General features: G+C 41.3%; 1 non-coding gene across 1 annotated transcript; it reads right to left on the bottom strand.

Moving 5' to 3' along the window:
• Positions 1-21358: 21358 nt before the first annotated feature.
• LOC123388601 lies at positions 21359-21462 on the bottom strand. Its single transcript, XR_006603071.1, has one exon. It is a non-coding gene; the product is annotated as a U6 spliceosomal RNA (small nuclear RNA).
• Between the last annotated feature and the right edge of the window lie 872 nt (positions 21463-22334).

Below are 22334 nucleotides of genomic sequence, written 5' to 3'. Positions count from 1 at the left end.
CAGTCAGTTAAGTGTCTACCTTCGGCTCAGGTCATGATCTTAGGCTCCTGAGATTGAGTCCTGCATTGGGCTCCCTGCTCAATGGGAAGCCTGATTCGCTCTCTCCCACTGACTCTCCCCTTTTGTGTTCTCTCTCTCTCTCTCTCTTTCTCTCTCTGTGTCAGAGAAATAAATGAAATCTTGAAAAAAAAATTCTTTACCTTTCCAGCTTCCAATACGAAGTACCAGGCAGATGTGCTTTATTGGCTCCAGCCTGGTCACATGCGAGCCCCCTAGCCTCAGGGAAGGCAGGCAAAGCAAGCACCAACTTTTCTGATTTTACAATGGAAAGTGAGCTCTTTCCAAAAATATGGAAGGAGCAACAAAAATAGGGAGTTCAGATATTGGGCAATGTGACAGCCAAGCATCCATTAAGTGAGCTACATATAAAATAAGGGGAATTCAAAGGAAGGCATGATTACTTCTAGCTGGTGCAGTGGAGAAATTTTGCTCTGAACGATGATTTTTAAGGTGAATCTTAGATATGGTTTGGGTTTGGGGAGATGTGCAGAGGAACATTCCAAGTGAGGGGGCAGCATGAACAAACAAATACATAGAGTTGAGAAGATGTGGAGGCAGGAGGAGGAGGATTTTGTTCCAACAAGCATTTATTAAACATACGCTGTGTGCCAGGCACTCGGTTTGGCACTGAGGCTAACATGTGAAGGGCACACTCTGCCCTTAGGTGTTCACAATCTAGAGGGCAGAGACCACATGAAATTATAATGCTTCTGCACAGAGAAGGTAAAAGTCGACAGTGAACAAGCAAACTATGGAATGGGAGAAGATATTTTCAAACTATCTGAGAAGAGACTAATATCCAAAATGTAGAAAGGGGAGCACCTAGGTGGATCAGTTGGTTAAGCGATCAACTATTGATTTCAGCTCAGGTCATGATCTCAGTGTCCTAGGATCAAGCCCCCGCCCCATCTGACTATGCATTCAGCAGGGAGTAGGCTTAAGGATTCTTTCTCTCCCTCTCCTTCTGCCCCTCCCCCTGCTTATGTGTGCTCACTTATATGCTCTCTTTCTCTCTCTCAAATCAATCAATAAATATTTTTTTAAAGAAATATACAAAATGCATAAGGAACTCCTTCAACTGAATAGTAAAAAAAATAATAATAATAAAAGAAAGAAAAGAAATAACCAATAGAAAATGGGGCGCCTGGGAGGCTTAGGGGATTAGGCCGCTGCCTTCGGCTCAGGTCATGATCTCAGGGTCCTGGGATCGAGCCCTGCATTGGGCTCTCTGCTCGGCAGGAAGCCTGCTTCCCCCTCCCTCTCTGCCTGCCTCTCTGCCTACTTGTGATCTCACTCTCTGTCAAATAAATAAACAAAATCTTTTTTTAAAAAATGGACAAAGGACTTGAATAAGCATTTCTCTAAAAAACACACACAAATGATCAATAGGTATATGAAAAGATGATCAATATCACTCATCATCAAGGAAGTGTAAATCAAAATCACACAGCGAAGGTGGTTATTAACAACAGCAACAACAACAAAAGATAACATGTGTTGACAAGGATGTGGAGAAATTGAAACACTTATACTCTATTGGTGGGAATGTAAAATGGTGAAGCCACTCTAGAAAACAGTAAGAAGGTTCCTCAAAAAATAAAAACTAGAACTACCTTATGATCCAGCCATCCCACTTCTGGGTATAGATCCAAAAGAAATGAAAAGAGGATCTCAAAGAGTATCTGCTCCCTGGTGGTCTAGTGGTTAGGATTCAGCGCTCTCAAAGAGTATTTGCACTTCTGTGTTCACTGAAGAATTATTTATAGTATCCAAGGTGTGGAAACAATATTAACTGTCCATCAGTGGATGAATGGATAAAGAATATGTGATATAAACACACAGTGGAATATTACTCGGCCCTAAAAAGGAACTAAACCCTGCCATATGTGACAACATGGATGACCCTGGAGGACATGATGCTAAGTGAAAAAAGCCAGTGACAGAAGGACAATAATACATGACTCCACTTATATGAGGTGTCCAAAATAGTCAAACACATAGAAGCAGAGAGTAAAATGGTGGTTTTGGTGGCTGGGAGGAGGCGGAAATGGGGAATTATTGTTCAATAAGTATAAAGTTTCAGTTATACAATATGATTAAGGTATAGTGATTTGCTGTACAACATGGGGCTTATGGTTAAAATCACTGTATTGTACACTTATACTTTTGTTAAGAGGGTAAATCTCATGTTAAGTATTCTTACCACAAAAATTTTTTAAGGTTTATTTATTTATTTCTAGAGAGAGTGAAAGAGAGAGCACTGATGGAGGGAAGGAGAGTGGGAGAGAATCTCAAGCAGACTCCCTCCTGAGTGTGGAGTCCAAGGCAAGGCTCGAGCTCACAACCTGAGATCATGATCATGACCTGAGCCAAAACCAACAGTCAGACACTCAAGAAGCTGGGCCACCCAGGCGCTACTGCCACACAAAAAAAATTCAATATGCTTGGTTAAATGTACTATACAGGGGAGGAATCACAGACCAGAGCCACTGAACCAGCTTGAAGGGGATTATGGAAGGCTTCCCCCAAAACAGTATGTTCAGTGTGAAGTCAGAATTAGCCAGCTGAAGAAGCAGAAGGTGCGGGCACCCTGAAGTTTGGAAGACCTTCCTGGGAGAAAGAATGGCATTGTATTAGTTTGTTAAGGTGGCCATAACACAATACCACAGACTTGGGGGCTTAAACAATAGACATTTATTATCCCACAGTTCCAGAGCCTTGAAGTCCAAGATCAAGGTGTCAGCAGTGGAGTTTCTCCTGAGACCTCTTTCCTTAGCTTGCAGGTGGCTTCCTTCTTGCTGTGTCCTCACGTGGTCATCCCTCTGTAACTATCTGGATCCTAACATCCTCTTCTTAAAGGACGATAATCATATTGGACTAGGACCCACCCATATGACTTCATTTTACTTTACTTACCTCTTCAAAGTCCCTATCTCCAAATACAGTCACATTCTGGGGTACTGGGAGTTGGACTTCAGTGTGTGAATTTAGTGCAGCTCCAAACAAGCATTCCCAGAGGCACGGAGGTGGAAAATAAATTTATCCTCGGGCAACTGCAGGAAATTATAGTGAAAGATAAAACATGACCTACAAGTGTGGGGTTTGCACAAAAGCAATAGGAGAATGTTGGGGAGCATCGTAATTGGGTCATGTTTTAGAAAGACCACTCATTGTGGTAGAGCCCAAACTGGAAGCCAGGGAGTCAGTTTTATCAATTAGCTCCTTTCTATGGAAAGAATTACCCCAACACTTAATGGCTTAAAGAAACATATTTATTTATCTCACAACTCTGTGGTTTAACGATGTAGACTGGGCTCAGATGGGCAAGTCTGCTGATCTAAGCCAACTTTACATGACGGGGCTCGTGTATTTACTATCAGTGGGTGGGTTGGCTGGGGGCTGGCTGGTCTAGGATAGCTCAGATGAGATGGTTCATCTCTGTTCCACATGGGTTCTCCTCCTCTAGCAGGCTAGCCTGGCTTTATCCACATGGCAGTGGTAGTAAGTGGTCCTAGAGCAAGTTCCCTGAGCCTCACTCTTGAAACTCACACAATGTCAACTGCACATCGAGTCTCAAGGCCAGCTCAGGGTCAAGGACTGGAGAACAAGAGTCCTTCTCATGATGGAATGAGCAGAAATTATTTGTGGCCACTCCCGCAATGCACCACACCAGCCAGGAGAGAACATTTTGTAATTCCAAAAGAAATAAGTGATAAGAACTGAACCAAATTAATAACAATGAGGATGCATGAAAGACTGACTTGGGAGAAGTGACCAGACTTGGTGATTGCGTGGGTCCTCTGGCTCCGGCTTCAACAATGAAGTGACTGGTGACATCATTTGGAAGATGAGTGGGAGGAGCAGCACTGATGGTTAAGTTGACCACATCGTGTCATCAAATGTGTTCAGAACAGCCTCGGCTGCGAGTCTAAATTCTTGCTCTTGTACGCACAGTCCTTACAATTTGCTGTAATCATGAAACACTGTTATCTGCTCATGAATGAAATAAAATGACAGAAATAATGGAAAGTAGACGTCTGGGTAGCAGTTTTCTGTTTCACCAGCTAACAATGACTTTCACGGTGTTTTTAAGTAGTGGAGAAATAGAGAAGAGGCATGTTGGCATGTTTTCCTTGTTTCAGCGCTTGCTTCTAGGTGTTCTCTTTCCTAAAAATGCCTACCACCTGTTCCTTTGCCCACACCTTGTGTCTGTCTACTTATCCTCCCAGTCTCCACTGACGTGTCATTCTCAGGAACAACTTCCCCGATGATGACCCTATATCTAGGTACTACTCCTGCCCTACACCGGCTAGGTATTTTCTATTACAGTGCCTTGTTTCTTTCTGTCTCAGCAAATTTACAATCTATGGCTATCTTGGTTTGGCTTATTTATGTGTTTTATTTCTTCCATTATGATAAAAAGATGCAAGATTTAAGATCAGGAATGTTGTCTCTTATTCCTTTCACACAGAGCCTAACACATTCTAGGTGCTCAGTCTATATTTATTAAATGAAAACACACTATTATCTTCATGGCTGGAGGTAAAATTCAAATGAGACTCTCCCTTAGGGGTTCTTCTTTTTTTAAGTTCTGTAATATCAGTTTAGAAACACATATTGAGGGACGCCTGGGTGGCTCAGTTGGTTGGACGATGGCCTTTGCTCAGGTCATGGTCCCGGAGTCCCGGGATTGAGTCCCACATCGGGCTCCCAGCTCCATGGGGAGTCTGCTTCGCTCTCTGACTCGCTCATGCTCTCTCTCACTGTCTCTCTCTCAAATAAATAAATAAAATAAAATAAAAATAGAAACACATATTGAAAAGCTAAGGGAGACGCCTGGGTGACTCAGGCAGTTAAGCATCTGCCTTTGGCTCAGATCATGATCCTGGGGTCCTGGGATCAAGTCCTACACAGGCTCCTTGCTCAGCAGGGAGCCTGCTTCTCCCTCTGCCCACTACTCTCCCTGCTTGTGCTGTGTGTGTCTGTGTCTGACAAATAAATAAAATCTTAAAAAAGAGGAAAGCTTAGGAAAGTTTTATATATTGAAGGTGTGATTAAACACTGAAGTGATTTACTAATAAGATACATATTTACTGAGTGCTTACTATGACTTTGTGTGTGTTTACTCCTCTAGGGGACAGTGAGGTAGGTGTTATCACTATCCCCATTTCACAGATGAGGCCAGTGAAGCACAAAGAAAGCAAATAATTTGTCTAGGGTCACACAGATAGTTCATAGTATAAACCAGACTTAAAGTCAGGTGGTTTAACTTTAAAGACCAGTTGCTCTTAACCACTATACCATAGCTTCTGTAACAAAAATCTGCTAGTCTCTTTAAAAGGCCTGCTGTCTATTTGTCAAGTACAAGTCTGCTTGAAGACGGGAGCTAAATAAAAATTCTATGAAGTTCCCTCCCAACCCTATGAATTAGTAAGTGCACTGCCATATGAAATGAATTTTAAACATCAGCTCCTGTTTCTTTATATGGAGAGCCAATTTGAACCAAGCAGTGAAAATTAAAGCTCCAAAAATTTGGCTACGCTATCCAAACGCATGTTTGATCCAGTCCAAGCAGTGTTCTTGAAATAAGTTACATTGGATATGACACCAAAGGCACAAGTAACAAGAGCAAAAATAAATAAGTGAGACTGCCTCAAACGGAAAAGTTTCTGCACAGCATAAGAAACAATCAACAAAATGAAAAGACAACCTATGGAGTGGAAGAAAATATTTGTAAACCATTGATCTGATAAGGGACTCATATCCAAAGTGCCTGAGGAACTCCTACAACTGAATAGCAAAAAAAAAAAAAAAAAGAGAGAGAGAGAGAGAGAGAGAGAGAATCTGATTTTAAAATGGGCAGAGGACATGAACAGACAGTTTTCAAAGAAGACACACACACGGCCAGGAGGTACATGAAAAGATGCTCTACATTACTAATCAGGGAATGCAAATCAAAACCACAATGACATATCACCTGACACCCACTTAAATGGCTGTAATCAAAAAGACAAGAGACACCAAGCATTGGCAAGAATGTGGAACACTGGAGTGCCTGGGTGACTCAGTTGGTTAAGCGTCTGCCTTCAGCTCAGGTCATCAACCCAGGATCCTGGGATCAAGTTCCATATCGAGCTCCCTACTTGGTGGAAAGCCTGTTTCTCCCTCTCCATCTGCTCCTCCCCCCCCCCCACTTGTGCTCTCTCTCTCTCTCAAATAAATAAATAAAATCTTTGTTAAAAAAACAGTATATGAATATGGAGCACTGTTGGGGGGAATATAAGTTAGTGCAGCTGCTGTGGAAAACAATGTGGAGGCTCCTCAAAAAATTAGAAGACGGAACTACCGTATGATCCAATAATCCCACTTCTAGGTATGTATTCAAAGAAAATGAAGTCAGAATCTTAGAGATATCTACACTTTCACATTCACTGCAATTTTATTCACAGTAGCCAGAATATAGAAATAACCTAAAGTATTGTCAATGGATGAATGTGTATATTTCAGCCATGAAAAAGAAGGAAATCCTTCCATTTGCAACAACATGGATGGATTTTGAGGGCACTATGCTAACTGAAATAAGTCAGACAAAATATTGTATGATCTCATTTATATGTGGAATCTAAAAAAGTCCTCAGAAACAGAGTTGAATGGTAATTGCCAAGAACTAGAGGGTAGGGTAAGATATTGGTCAAAAGGTACAAACTTACAGTTACAAGATTAAAAATTCTGGAACTCTAATGTACAGCATGGTGGTTATAGTTAATACTCTATTATATGTTGAGAGTTGCTAGTATGAAGGCTCTTCGAGATGTTAAAAATAGAGGTATCTTACAACCCAGCAGTTGCACTGCGGGTATTTACCCCAAAGTTACAGATGTAGAGGAAAGAAGGGGCACCTACACCCCAATGTTCATAGCAACCATGTCCACAAGAGCCAAACTGTGGAAGGAGCCAAAATGTCCTTCAGCAGACAAATGGATAAAGAAGGTGTGGTCCATATATACAATGGAATATTACACAGCCATCAGAAAGGAGAAACACCTACGGTTTGCATCGACATGCCTGGAACTGGAGGGGATTATGCTAGTGAAATAAGTCAAGCAGGGACAGATAATTATCATGAGGTTTCACTCATATGTGGAACATAAGGAATAGCATGGAGGACCACAGGGGAAGGGAGGGAACACTGAATGGGAAAAGGTCATGAGAGACTCTGGACTCCAGGAAACCAACTGAGGGTTATAGGAGGGAGGAGGTGAGGGGGAGGGGGTAACAGGAGGAGGGGTATTTAAGGAGGGAGCGTGTGGTGAGGAGCACTGGGTGTTATAAGCAACTGATGAATAAATCATTGAACCCTACATCAAAAACTAATGATATACTTTATGTTGGCTAACTGAACATAATAACAATAAAAAATAAATGTGTTATAAACTATCAGCAAAATAAGCTGATTTTCTTAATTCCTTTATAGGTACAATACCTTCAATGGATAAATAAAAATGTTTTTTCCTTTCAGGAAACAAACTTTATCAGATGGACCCTTATCAGCCATCTATTTTTGCATAACAAATCACCCAAAACTTGGTGGCTTAAAATAATCATTTATTCAGGGGCGCCTGGAGGGCTCAATTAGTTAAGTGTCTGCCTTCAGCTCAGGTCATGATCCCAGGATCCTGGGATCGAGCCCTGAGTCAGGCTCCCTGCTCAGCAGTGAGTCTGTTTCTCCCTCTTCCGTCTGCCTCTCTGCCTCCTTGTGCTCTCTCCCTCTGTCAAACAAATAAGTGAAATCCTTTTAAAAATAATTTATTTAGTATAAATAAAGCTGGTAGAGATTGTGTGACATGAAATAAGCCAGTCACAAAAAGACAAATACTGGATGAATCCACTTACATGACAAATACCGGATAATTTCACTTACATGACTACATGACAAGTAGTCAAATTCATAGAAACGGAAAATAGAAGGGTGGTTTGTCAGGGGTGGGAGGAGGGGGAAACGGGAGTTGTCTAATGGGTAGAGTTTCAGTTCTGCAAAGTGAAAAAGCTTTGGAGAACTATTGTACAATAATATTTAACACTACTGAACTGTATACTTTAAGTTGGCAAATTACACATTTTTGTGCAGTTTTTTAAAAAAGATCTTATTTATTTATTTGCCAGAGAGGACACCTACCCACGCAAGGGAAAGCAGTAGGCAGAGGGAAAAGCAGACTCCCAGTTGAGCAGAGAGCCTGATGCAGGGCTCGATCCCAGGACCCTGGGACCATGACCTGAGCGGAAGGCAGAAGCTTAACTCACTGAGCCACCCAGGCGCCCCCCTGTCCTCAATGCAGCCCAAAACCCATAAGGGAGCTTTAACACTGACAAAAAAAGTTCCGAAAGAAGTGCTCTAGTTCAGGCTTGAGGGGTGGGAAAGCTCTGAAATTCAAAGCACGGAAATCTTCAGTTATGTTTTTCTTTACCTTCTCTCAGGTCTTTTGCACCTAGCCGGAAAGCAATGCCGCAGTACCAGTTATAAAGTTGCTACATTTCACTTGAAAGAAAACAATATATTGATTCCAAGTAGTGTGGCGAAAGTAGGCGTTCTTATCTTGTTTCTGATCTTAGGGGAAAGACTTAGACTTTCACCATGAGGCGTGATGTTAGCTATACAGTTTCGTGTGTGTGTGTGTGTGTGTGTGTGTGTACCCTTTACCAGATTGTGGAAGCTTCTTGTATTCCTGATTTGCTGAGAGGTTTTTGTTGTTGGTTTTTGTTTTTGTTTTTGTTTTTGAGGAACTGATGTTGGATTTTGTCAAATACCTTTCTGCATAAATTGATATAATCATGTGGGTTTTTTTCTTCTTGTAATATGATGAAATTTGCTGATTGATTTTGAATACTGAATCAGCTTTGCATTCCCAGGATAAATCCCATGTGCTCCTGGTGTGTAATTCATCATGTTATCTACAAATAGGGTCGGTACTGGAAGTCCTGCCAAAGCAATAGGCAAGATAAATATTTAAAAGGATACAGATTTCAAAGAAAGAAACAGTTTCTATTTATAGACAACATGATATCTATCTGCATAGAAAATCCCAGAGAATCCATAAAGTGATTTATAACTAATCAGTGAGTTTAGCAAAGTGATTCAATACAAGGACAACACACAACAATTTAAAAAAAAATCAATGCTGTATTTATATACTAGTAATAAACAATTGCAAATAAAAGTTTAAAAAGCATTACCATTCATCATTCACCATGATCAAGTGGGATTTACCCCTGGATGCAAAGATGGTTCAACATACACATGTGAATAGTTGCGATATACCACATGAATAGAATGAAAAATAAAAAGCTGATGATCATTTCAATAGACACAGTAAAGCATTTGACAAAATATGACATCCTTTCATGTTAAAAATTCTCAACAAATTGGATATAGAATGAACATATGTCAACACAATAAAGCCCATGTATGACAATCTCACAGCCAACATCAAACTCAACGATGAATGTATGAAAGCTTTTCCTCTAAGATCAGAAACAAAACAAGGGTGCTCACTCTCACCACTCCTATTCAGCATAGTACTGGAAGTTCTAGCTAGAGCAATCAGACAAGAAAAGCAAATAAAAGTATCCATGAGAGACTCGTGACTCTGGGAAAAAAACTGAGGGTTGGTGGAGGGAAGGTGAGGGGCAGGGAGGATGGGTAACTGGGTGAGGGGCATTAAGGAGATCACGTGATGTGATGGGCACTGGGTGTTATATGCAACTGATGAATCACTGAACACTACACCAAAAACATGATGTACTATATGTTGGCTAATTGAATTTAAATAAAACAAAGACATTTTCTATTTTAAATATAAGTATCCAATTGATAAAGAAGTAAAATTGTCTTCCTTTGCAGATGATATGATCTCATATGCAGAAAATCCTAAAGACTCCACCAGAAACCTGCTAGTACTAATGAACAAATTCAATCGAGTTGCAGGATACAAAATCGACATGCAGAAAACTGTTGCATTTCTATATTCTAACAAAGAAACACATGAAAAAGAATTATGGAAAATAATCGTATTCATAAGAGCATCAAAAACAATAATGTACTTAAGAATAAATCTCATCAAGGAGGGTGCTTAGGCGGCTCAGTCCATTAAGCAACTGCCTTGGGCTCAGGTCATGATCCTGAAGTGCCAGGATCGAGGCCCAAATCCGGCTCCCTGCTCAGCGGGGAGTCTGTGTCTCCTTTTGACCTCTCCCCTCTCTTGCTTTCTCTCACTCTCTCTCTCTCTCTCTCTCTCAAATAAATAAAATAAAATAAAACAAAATCTTAAATCTAATCTAGGAGGTAAAAGATCTGTACACTGAGAACTATAATAATTTTTTTTAACACCTGAGCAACAAACAAGTTTATTTGATCACTTTTTTTGCAGTTGTTTTTCTTCATGTGTGTATTCATTTATAAATATTTGCTGATCATCCACCATGTGCCAGGCACTGTTTTGAGTCTGAGAAAAGCAGTGAACTACAACAAAAATACGAACCCCACATTCTACTTAGAGAGACAAACTTTATGATAATACAGGTAGTGATTAGTGTGGCAAAGAGAAGTAAAGCAGGATAAAGGAACAGAAGGGAATGTGGGGCTGGAGTTCTTTAGGTGAAATGGGCAGGGAGGGGCTAAGGAGAGAGCAGACATGTGCAGAGAGGGAATGAGCTATGCCAGGTATTCCCTGCAGATGCACCAGTAAGTGTGAGGCTCTGAAGTCATATTTGAAGCAGCAAAGAAAACGAGTGTGTCAGGAGGAGAGTGAGCAAAGGGGGGGGTGGTCTGAGAGGAGGCTGGAGAAGTGGGCACACCCCACCATGGTGGGCCCCAAAGGCCCTGGTGAGAACTCCAGGGGTTTTTTTTTTAACATTTAAAATTTAAATTCAATTAATTAACATTTTTTAAAAAAGATTTTATTTATTGATTTGACAGGCAGCGATCACAAGTACGTGGAGAGGCAGGCAGAGAGAGAGGAGGAAGCAGGCTCCCTGCTGAGCAGAGAGCCCGATGCGGGGCTCGATCCCAGGACCCTGGGATCATGACCTGAGCTGAAGGCAGAGGCTTTAACCCACTGAGCCACCCAGGTGCCCCTAAATTCAGTTAATTAACATTTAATGTATTATTGGTTTCAGAGTTAGAGGTCAGTGATTCATCTGTCTTGCATAATACCCAGCGTTCTTTACTTCATGTGCCCTCCTTAATGTCCATCATCCAGTTTCCCCATCCCCCCACCTCCCTCCCCTCCAGTAGCTTGTTTCCTATGATTAAGAGTCTCTTATTGTTTGTCTCCCTCTCTGGTTTCATCTTGTTTTGTTTTTTTTTTTCCTCTTGTCCCTTATGATCCTGTTTTGTTTCTTAAATTCCACATATCGGTGAGATCGTATGGTAATTGTCTTTCTCTGATTGACTTATTTCACTGAGCATAATACCCTCTAATTCCATCCATGGTGTTGCAAATTGCAAGATTTTATTTTTTTGATGGCTGAATAGTAACACATCCTCTTTATGCATTCATCTGTTGAAGGACATCATAGCTCCTTCCACAGTTTTGCTATTGTGGACATTGCTGCTATGAACATTGGGGTGCAGGTGCCCCTTCTTTCCTCTACATCTGTATCTTTGGGGTAAATACCCATAGTGCAATTGCTGGATCATAGGGTAGCTCTATTTTTAACGTCTTGAGCAACCTCCATGCTGTTTTCCAGAGGGGCTGTACCAGCTTGCATTCCCACCAACAGTGTAGGAGGGTTCCCCTTTCTCTGCATCCTTGCCCACACTTGGTGTTTCCTGATTTGTTCATTTTTGCCATTCTAACTGGCGTAACATAATATCTCATAGTGGTTTTGATTTGTATTTCCCTGATGGCTAGTGATGTTGAGCATTTTTTCATATGTCTGTTAGCCTTTTGGAAGTCTTCTTTGAAGAAATGTCTGTTCATGTCTTCTTCCCATGTTTTGATAGAATTATTTGTTCTTTGGGTGTCGAGTTTCATAAGTTCTTTATAGATTTTGGACACTAGCCCTTTATCTGATATGTCATTTGCAACTATCTACCTCCATTCTGTTGGTCAACTTTTGGTTTTGTCGACTGTTTCCTTTGCTGTGCAAAAAAACCCTTTTCATCTTGATAAAGTCCCAGTAATTCATTTTTGCCTTTGTGTCCCTTGCCTTTGGAGACGTGTCTAGCAAGAAGTTGCTGCAGCTGAGGTCACAGAGGTTGCTGCCTGTGTTCTCCTCTAGGATTTTGATGGTTTCCTGTCTCACATTTAGGTCTTTTCATCCATTTTGAGTCTACTTTTGTGTATGGTGTAAGAAAATGGTTTGGCTTCATCCTTCTGCATGTGGCTGTCCAATTTTCCCAACACCATTTGTTGTAAAGACTGTCTTTTTTCCATTGGATATTCTTTCCTGCTTTGTCAAAGATTAGCTGACCATACAGTTGAGGGTCCATTTCTGGGTTTTCTATTATGTTCCATTGATTTATGTGTCTGTTTTTGTACCAGTACCATACTGTCTTGATCATGACAGCTTTGTAATAGAGCTTGAAGTCCAGGATGTTGATGCCACCAACTTTGGTTTTCTTTTTCAGCATTCCTCTGGCTATTCAGGGTCTTTTCTGGTTCCATACAAATTTTAGGATTATTTGTTCCAGCTCTGTGAAAAAAGTTGATGGCAAGCATGGAACATATTTTTTCGTTTCTTTGTGTCTTCCTCAGTTTCTTTCATGAGTGTTCTATGGTTTTCCGAGTACAGATCTTTTGCTTCTTTGGTTAGGTTTATTCCTAGGTATCTTATGGTTTGGGGAGCAATTGTAAGTGGCATTGACTCCTTAATTCCTCTTTCTTCTGTCTCATCATTAGTGTATAGAAATGCATCTGATTTCTGAGTGAGAATTCCTGTATGAGTTCTAGCAATTTGGGAGTGGAATCTTGGGTTTTCCACATAGAGTATCCTGTCATCTGCAAAGAGTAAGAGTTTGACTTCTTCTTTGTCTACCCAGATGCCTTTTATTTCTTTATGTTGTCTGATTGCTGAGGTGATGACTTCTAGTTCTATGTTGAATAGCAGTGGTGATTGTGGACATCCCTGCCGTGTTCCTGACCTTAGGGGAAAACTCTCAGCTTTTTCCCATTGAGAATGATGGTCTTGTGGGCTTTTCTCTTTTTTAAAAAGATTTTATTTATTTATTTGACAGAGACAGAGACAGCTAGAGAGGAAACACAAGCAGGGAGAGTGGGATAGGGCAAAGCAGGCTTCCCACTGAACATGGAGCCCAATGCGGGGCTGGATCTCAGGACTCTCGGATCATAACCTGAGCTGAAGGCAGATGCTTAACGACTGAGCCAACCAGGTGCCCCACTTGTAAGTTTTTCATAGATGGCTTTTATGATATTGAGGTATGTTCCCTCTATCCATACACTGTGAAGAGTTTTAATCAAGAAAGGATGCTGTACTTTGTTAAATGCTTTTTCTGCATCTATTGAGAGGATCATATGGTTCTTGTCCTTTCTTTTATTAAGGTATTGTATCACATTGATTGATTTGTGGATGTTGAACCAACCTGCAGCCCAGGAGTAAATCCCAGTGGGTCCTGGTGAATAACCCTTTTAATGTAGTGTTGGATCCTATTGGCTAGTATTTTAGTGAGAATTTTGATATTCCTGTTCATCAGGGATATTGGTCTGTAATTCTCCTTTTGGGTGGGGTCTTTGTCTGGTTTGGGGATCAAAGTAATGCTGAAAAGAGTTTGGAAGTTTTCCTTCCATTTCAGCTTTTTTAGGGGTGCCTGGGTGGCTCAGTGGGTTAAAGCCGCTGCCTTTGGCTCAGGTCATGATCCCAGGGTCCTGGGATTGAGCCCCACATTGGGCTCTCTGCTCAGCAGGGAGCCTGCTTCCTCCTCTCTCTCTGCCTGCCACTCTTGCCTACTTGTGACCTCTGTCTGTCAAATAAATAAAATAAAATCTTAAAAAAAGACTTGACACCATAAAACTCCTAGAGGAAAATATAGGAGAAAAGTTCCTTGACATTGGTTTTGGCAGCAGTTTCCTGGATATGACAGTGAAAACACAAGTAAAAAAAGCAAAAATGAATAAGTGGGGCTACATCACACTAAAAATCTTCTGCACAGTGAAAGAAATAATCAACAAAATGAAAAGGCAACCTACAGTATAGGAGAAAATAGTTGCAAATCATACATCTGATAAGGGGTGAATAGCCAAAATATATAAAGAACATATACAACTCAATAGAAAAAAAAATAACCCAATTTTAAAAAATAGGCAGAGAAACTAAATAGACAGTTTTCTAAAGAAGATATACACCTGGGGCGCCTGGGTGGCTCAGTGGGTTAAGCCGCTGCCTTCGGCTCAGGTCATGATCTCAGGGTCCTGGGATCGAGTCCCGAATCGGGCTCTCTGCTCAGCAGGGAGCCTGTTTCCCTCTCTCTGCCTGCCTCTCCGTCTACTTGTGATTTCTCTCTGTCAAATAAATAAATAAAATCTTTAAAAAAAAAAAAAGAAGAAGATATACACATGACCAGCAGATACATGAAAAGATGCTCTTCATCACTAATCACCAGGTAAATGAATATTAAGGCCACAGTGAGATCCCCCCTCATCCTAGTTAGAATAGCTATCATCAAAAAGACAAGAAATAACAAGTGCTGCTGAGGCTGTGGAGAAAAGGAAACCCTGTTACACTGTCGATGGGAATGTAAATTGGTGCAGCCACTATGGAAAACAGTATGGAGGTTCCTTAAAAAAAAAAAAATAGAGCTACCCTGTGATCCAGGGATCCCATTTCTGAGTATATATCCAAAGGAGTTGAAATCTGGATCTCTTAGAGATATCTGCACTCCCATGTTCACTGCATTATTCACAACAGCCAAGATATGGAAACAACTTAAATTCCTGTCAATGAACGGATGGATAAAGAAGATAAGGTATATATGTGCATACACACATACACACATACACACACAGGACCGTTATTCACCCAGTCATTATCTCTTCTGAGAAAGAAGGAAATCCTGCAATTTGCCACAATTTGGATGAACCTTGAGGGAATTATTTTTTTTTAAGATTTTATTTATTTATTTGACAGACAGATCACACGTAGGCAGAGAGGCAGGCAGAGAGAAAGGAAGGGAAGCAGGCTCCCCGCTGAGCAGAGAGCCCGATGTGGGGCTCGATCCCAGGACCCTGAGATCATGACCTGAGCCGAAAGCAGAGGCTTTAACCCACTGAGCCACCCAGGCGCCCCGAACCTTGAGGGAATTAATGCTAAAATCTTGAGAACCAGGAACACAGGGTGGGTGTCCCACCTCAAACAATCAGGCAGGAAGGGCCAAATTCTCCCTTTCTCCACTTTTTTGGTCAGTTTAGGCCCTCAATGGATTGGATGATACGTATCCACAGAGGGAAGGGCAAAGCACTTCACTGACTTCACTGATTTAATTGCTGACTTCACACAGAAACATCCTCACAGACACACACAGAAATAATGTTTAGCCAAATATCTGAGTGCCCCATGATCCAGTCAAATGGATGTATAAAATTAACCATCACACACACCCACCCACAATTTTTTTTAATTTTCCTTCCATTAGGAAGTATAGCCCGTGTCCCCTTTCTTTGAACTGCCATGGGCTTGTGATTGACTTGTAACCACTATGCTGTGAAGCAGCCCAGGTCACATGGAAGAGTCACATAGCAGAGTTCTCGTTAACATCCTTACCTAAGGAACCAGCCAACAGCCAGCATCAACCAACAGATGTGTGACTGGAGACGTCTCCCTATGGTTCCAGCGCCAGCCTTTCAGGCTTCCCAGCCAAGGTCCCAGACATGGCAGAGCAGAGAAAAATGACTCTCACTGTGCACTGTCTGAATTCCTGACCTATAAAGCTAGGGGGCCTAATAAAATGATTATAATAAGCCACTCAGTTTTGGCAGTAATTTGTTACCAAGCAATAGTAACCAGAACACATGGATCACAAAGCTTACTGGGCTAAGTTCTCAGAACTGTCTATACACACTTACAGAATATGCTCTCCTGAATCTTTTGGCTCTGCAGGAACCTGGAAATGGCCTAGAGAAAGTCTCTCTTTTGGAGAATCAAAAAGAGAATTCCCGGATTAAAAACACAATTTTTAAAAAGATTTTTTTATTTATTTGACAGACAGAGATCATAAGCAGGTAGAGAGGCAGGCAGAGAGAGAGGAGGAAGCAGGCTCCCTGCTGAGCAGAGAGCCCAATGTGGGGCTTGATCCCAGGACCCTGGGATCATGACCTGAGCTGAAGGCAGAGGCTTTAACTCACTGAGCCACCCAGGCACTGCCTAAAAACACAATTAATACTAGTCCACTATATGCTTTGCTTCAAGAGGCAAGTACAAAACAAATGAGTCAAGGTCATCCTTAAAAATCCAAGAGCAAAGAGACGCCTGTTGAGTGGCTGCCTTTGGCTCAGGTCATGATCCCAGGGTCCTGGACTGAGCCCACACTGGACTCCCTGCTCAGCGGAGAGCTTGCTTCTCTCTTTCCCTCTGCCTGCTGCTCTTCCTACTTGTGCACTCTCTATCACTCTGTCAAATAAATAAATAAAATATATATTTTAAAGAATTTATTTATTTATTTATTTGGCAGAGAGAGAGGTACAGTGAGAGAGGGAACACAAGCAGGGGAAGTGGGAGAGGGAGAAGCAGGCACCCTGCTGAGCAGGGAGCCCGATGCAGGGCTGGATCCTGGGACTCTGGGATCAAGACCTGAGCTGAAGGCAGACACTTAACGACTGAGCCACCCAGGCTCCCCTAAATAAATAAAATCTTAAAAAAAATTCCAAGAGCAAAAATATCTCAGAGAAGGTGGGACGTCTGTCATCAGCCACCCAGGTTCAGTTTCTGATCCTAGATGCTGTATGAATATTCTACAATTTAATCTGGTTGGCATTAGGTTTTTGTTTATTTTTGCATTGACCGAGCCTAGAATACAGGTTGGTCCAGTTGTGTTAGCCATAAAATATATCAAGTCATCTTAGCTAAATAGTTTTAAAGCTCAGAATTTTCTCCCCAGATAAGATAAACTCCTTTAGTTAATATTTCCAGATACCCTCGAGTGAGCAGTGCATATCAGTGTTTGAGAAATCCAAATGAAGGAAGTTCTTTTATTTTCATAGCAGCTAAAGTAATTGATATTGTTAACAAACAGAAGAAGTGAGGAATTCCACATTAAGTTTTCATTAGAACGGACTTGTTGAGTGGAAGGAACAGAACACCCCACCTCCAGCAGGTCAGGATATACCCAATGTAACAAGCATTGCATCTTGAAGTGTCAGAGCCAAATTTTTCTGGTGTCAATAGGGCTACAATTCTCTCAGTTGAACTAATGAAAATTTCTACCTTTATTACCCAGAATGTCACCCCAGCTAGTGTAATCAGAAACTTTAGGGAAATTGTTGGAGATGGTTGGCAAGAAGCAGCCCTGAAAGTTTCCACCTAACCTTTGAAAAGTTTTGGGGGCCAGCCAACTCCACACTCACATCAATTGTTTTCTTCCAAACCCTTGAAGTCATCAAGTTTTACCAAGCATGAAACCTGTATGTTGCAAATAAGTTCTTTTCCTGCTTGATGCCGTTGACAATGTTCTCAAGAATAATGTGGCAAGACAAGCTGAGAGAAGGAAAACCTCAATAATAACTGTTATTAGAGGGAAAACTAAAGCCAAGAGAGGTAAGTAACCTTCCCAACTTTGAACACAAGCACTTTTAATTATGAAGACTTCTGCTTCTCGGAACAGAACTTGTGAAAAATGAGGTGCAGAAATAACAGAAAACACAGGCTGTATCACTAACTCTCTTTTCTTTTCCAAAGAAAAACAGAGGAATCAAGAAAGATGGTGAACTGATTGTTTTGCCTCTTTCAATTTCCATATCTGCCGCCTGCCCGCCTAGTCTATCATGTGTCCCTTTGTTCCATGTTAACCCCTTCACTCCCTGCATTTCCTCCATATAGCCCACCGATGTTCTTTTTTTTTTTTTTAAGATTTTATTTATTTTTACTTGATGGAGAGAGAGAGAGTACAAGCAGGGGGAACAAGAGGGAGAGGGAGAAGCAGGCTCCTGCGGAGCCCGACATGGAGCTCCATCCCAGGACCCCAGGATCATGACCTGAGCCAATTGCAGATGCTTAATAACTGAGCCACCCAGGCACCCCCCACCCATTTATTTTTAACCCAGAGATCCACCCCCTTCCACACTAGTTGCTAGGAGGACTTGACAAGGTAAGGTATTTCTGCAGTAGAACTAGGTAAATTACAAAGTGCCACAAAAACAGACACATAGATCAATGGAGCAGAACAGAGAACCCAGAAATGGACCCACAAGTCTATGCTCAACTAACCTTCAACAAAGCCAGAAAGAATATCCAATGGGAAAAAAACCAGTCTATTCAACACAGGGTGTTGGGAAACCTGGACAGCAGCATGCAAAAGAATGAAACTAGACCATTTCCTTATACCACACACAAAATAAATTCAAAATGGATGGAAGACCTAAATGTGAAACAGGAAAGCACCAAAAATCCTAGAGGAAAACACAGGCAGCAACCTCTCTGACATCAGCCACAGCAATTTCTTTCCAGATATGTCTCCTGAGGTAAGGGAAACAAAAGTAAAAATGAACTATTGGGACTTTATCAAGATAAAAAAAAAAAAAAAAGCTTCTGCACGGCAAAGGAAACAGTCGACAAAATTAAAAGGCAGCCTATGAAATGGAAGAAGATATTTGCAAGCGACATATCTAATAAAGGGTTAGTATCCAAGATCTATAAAGAACTTAACAAACTCAGGTGCCTGGGTGTCTCAGTGGGTTGAGGCCTCTGCCTTCGGCTCGGATTGTGATCCCAGGGTCCTGGGATTGAGCCCCGCATCAGACTCTCTGCTCAGTGGGGAGCCTGCTTTGCTTCCTCTCTCTCTGCCTGCCTCTCTGCCTACTTGTGATCTCTGTCTGTCAAATAAATAAATAAAGTCTTTAAAAAAAAGAACTTAACAAACTGAACACTGGAAAAACAAATAATACAATTAAGAAATGGGCAGAAGACATGAATAGACACCTTACTTTTTAAATTTTTTTAAAATTTTAACATCTTCATTGGTTTAATTGATACAAGATAAGCTGAATGCATTTAAAATACACAACTTGGGGAGCACCTGGGTGGCTCAGTGGGTTAGGCCTCTGTCTTTGGCTCAGGTCATGATCTCAGGATCTTGGGATCGAGCCCTGCATCGGCTTCTCTGCTCAGCAGGGAGTCTGCTTCCCTCTCTCTCTGCCTGCCTCTCTGCCTACTTGTGATCTCTGTCTGTCAAATAAATAAATAAAATCTTTTAAAAAAATAAAATAAAATACACAACTTGGTAAGTTTTCACATATTTATGAGTCTGTTAAAGCATCAGTGCAACAAAACAATTGCTTGAGTCTGCTTCTGCTACAAGACAGTGATTTCATTTCTTTTGATTACACACCAGAGATGGATTGCTAGATCATTTGGTAGTTCTGTTTTTTATTTTTTGAAGAAATTCTGTGGTTTTTTTCCACAGTGAACGTACCAATTGACATTCCCAACTACAGTGCATTAGGATCTCTTTTCTCTACAACCTCACTAACACTTGTTATCTCTTTTATTATTACGATGATGATCAGTTAGCCAGCATATAGTACATCATTAGTTTTTGATGTAGTGTTCAGTGATTCATCAGTTGCGTATAACACCGAGGGCTCCTCACCACAGGCGCTCCCCTTAATGCCCATCACCCAGTTACCCCAGCCCCCAGCCCCCTCCCCTCTGAAGCTCTCAGTTTGTTTCCTGGAGTCCATAGTCTCTCAAGGTTTGTCTCCCTCTCTGACTTCTTCGCATTCAGTCTTCCCTCCCTTCCCCTGTGGTCCTCCATGCTATTCCTTATGTTCCTTACGTTCCACATATGAGTGAAACCACATGATAATTATCTGTCTCTTATTATGCTTATTTCACTAGCATAATCCCCTCCAGTTCCAGCCATGTCGATGCAAACCGTAGGTGTTTCTCCTTTCTGATGGCTGAGTAATATTCCGTTGTATATATGGACCACACCTTCTTTATCCATTCGTCTGTTGAAAGACATTTTGGCTCCTTCCACAGTTTGGCTCTTGTGGACATGGTTGCTATGAACATTGGGGTGTAGGTGCCCCTTCTTTCCTCTACATCTGTATCTTTGGGGTAGATACCCTGCAGTGCAATTGCTGTGTGATAAGGTAGCTCTATTTTTAACATCTTGAGGAGCCTCCATACTGTTTTCCAAAGTGGCTGCACCAACTTGCATTCCCACCAACAGTGTAAGAGGGTTCCCCTTTCTCTGCATCCTTGCCAACACTTGTCATTTCCTGTCTTGTTAATTTTAGCCATTCTAACTGGTGTAAAGTAGTATCTCATTGTGGTTTTGATTTGTATTTGCCCGATGGCTAGTGATGTTGAGCATTTTTTCATGTGTCTCTTATACTGTTAGTGAGACAACCAACCTCCAGAACTTTTTCATCTTGCAAAACCAAAATTCTATACCTATTAATCAACAACTTCCCATTCCTCCCTCCCCTCAGTCCCTGGCAACTACCATTCTACTTTCTATCTCTATGAACTCGACTATTCTAGATATTTCATATATGTACATTCATGTAGTATTTGTATTTTTACGGTATACATGACTGGACTATTTCACCTAGCACAATGTACTCAAGATTCATCCATGTTGTTTGTAGTGTGTATCTGAATTTCCTTCCCTCTTTTTTTTTTTTTTTAATTTAAAGTAGGCTCCTTGCCCAGCATGGAGCCCAACACAGGGCTTGAACTCATAACACGGAGATGAAGACCTGAGCTGAAATCAAGAGTTGGACGTTTAACCCACTGAGCCACCCAAGTGCCCCCAAATTTCTTCCCCTTTTAAAGCCAAGTAATATTCCACCATACGTAGACACCATATTTTGTTTATCCATTCATCCATTGACAAACATTTGGGTTGCTTCCACTTATTCTTAGAGTGTATTAAAATCAGCGCCACAGCCAGGTCACACAAAAAGCAGGTCACTTTCTGACCTGCTTTCTACTCTCCACTGTCATCTGTATGTCACGGACTTACCCTCCTCCCACTCCTGTGCCTTCATTCCTGGGTTTCCCTACCCCTCTTCATCTTGCAGACTAAGGCAACCAAGGGCTCTGGGTCCTTCATTGTATCTTTGCATTCAATATGGAACCCTTCACGAGTTTGCGTGTCCTTCCTGTGCAGGGGTCATGCTAAATCTTCTATCATTCCAATTTTCGTACTTGTGCTGCAGAAGTGAGCACCCTTTGTTGTATTTATTCTTTTTTTAAATACTCTTTGAAATATAACTGAAATATACAACATCGTGTCAGTTTAAGGGGTATAACATGTTGATTTGATGCATTTATATACTGCTGTATGATTACCACTGTGGTGTTAGCTAACACCTCTACCCCATCACATAATTATCCTTTTTTTATCTGCAGTGAGGACAACTGGGATCTAGTCTTTTAGCCACGTTGAAGTTTATAATATTGCTGACTGTCATCACTGTGCTATGCTGGCCCTTCATTTTCGAGGCCAGACTCTAACCCTGACCCTGGTGTTTTTTTGTTTTGTTTTCTACAGTGAAATGCATCATATCTTCTACCAATTCCCAGTAGATGCCAGTGGCTGGGCCCAAAGGTCCAACTAGGGCTTTTCCATGTGGGTGAATTCTCCTGACATGGCCCCCTGCTGCCATCTGCTGGCTGTAGTCGTCAATGCTTCTATGGACCCGGGTCCCTATTCGTCGGGGTTAGCTCTTTCCATCCCATCATCCACACTGGGATAAGACTTTCAGCTACTTAGCTTTTCTTTCCCCCATATTTTCCCCTCTGTCCTGTTTTTAAAAGAAAGGACTTTTAGTGAATCTGTGTGCAGGTTACACCATACTCTCACCTGCCTTGCCCAAATACAGAGAAAAAAAAAAATCTCCTCTCCATCCTTGGGCACTTCCATTTGCAAAGGGACAAAAGAAAAGTCCCAAAATGTCTAAAGTTCTCATTATCTCCCCAGAGGCTGTTATATTACATTCAAATAAGTTGGATTGTAGGTAATACATAAAATACCAGATGTTCTTTGATACTCAAAATGTTTCTAATGTGTTTTGAAAACATTCCCACATAAAACAACA

The sequence above is a fragment of the Mustela putorius genome, unplaced genomic scaffold, assembly GCF_011764305.1.
Source record: "Mustela putorius furo isolate JIRA1106 unplaced genomic scaffold, ASM1176430v1.1 tig00003903_pilon_pilon_pilon, whole genome shotgun sequence".
Lineage (NCBI taxonomy): Eukaryota > Metazoa > Chordata > Mammalia > Carnivora > Mustelidae > Mustela > Mustela putorius.
Note: the sequence above shows the minus strand (reverse complement) of the source record. Positions and strands in the feature narration are given on the sequence as shown.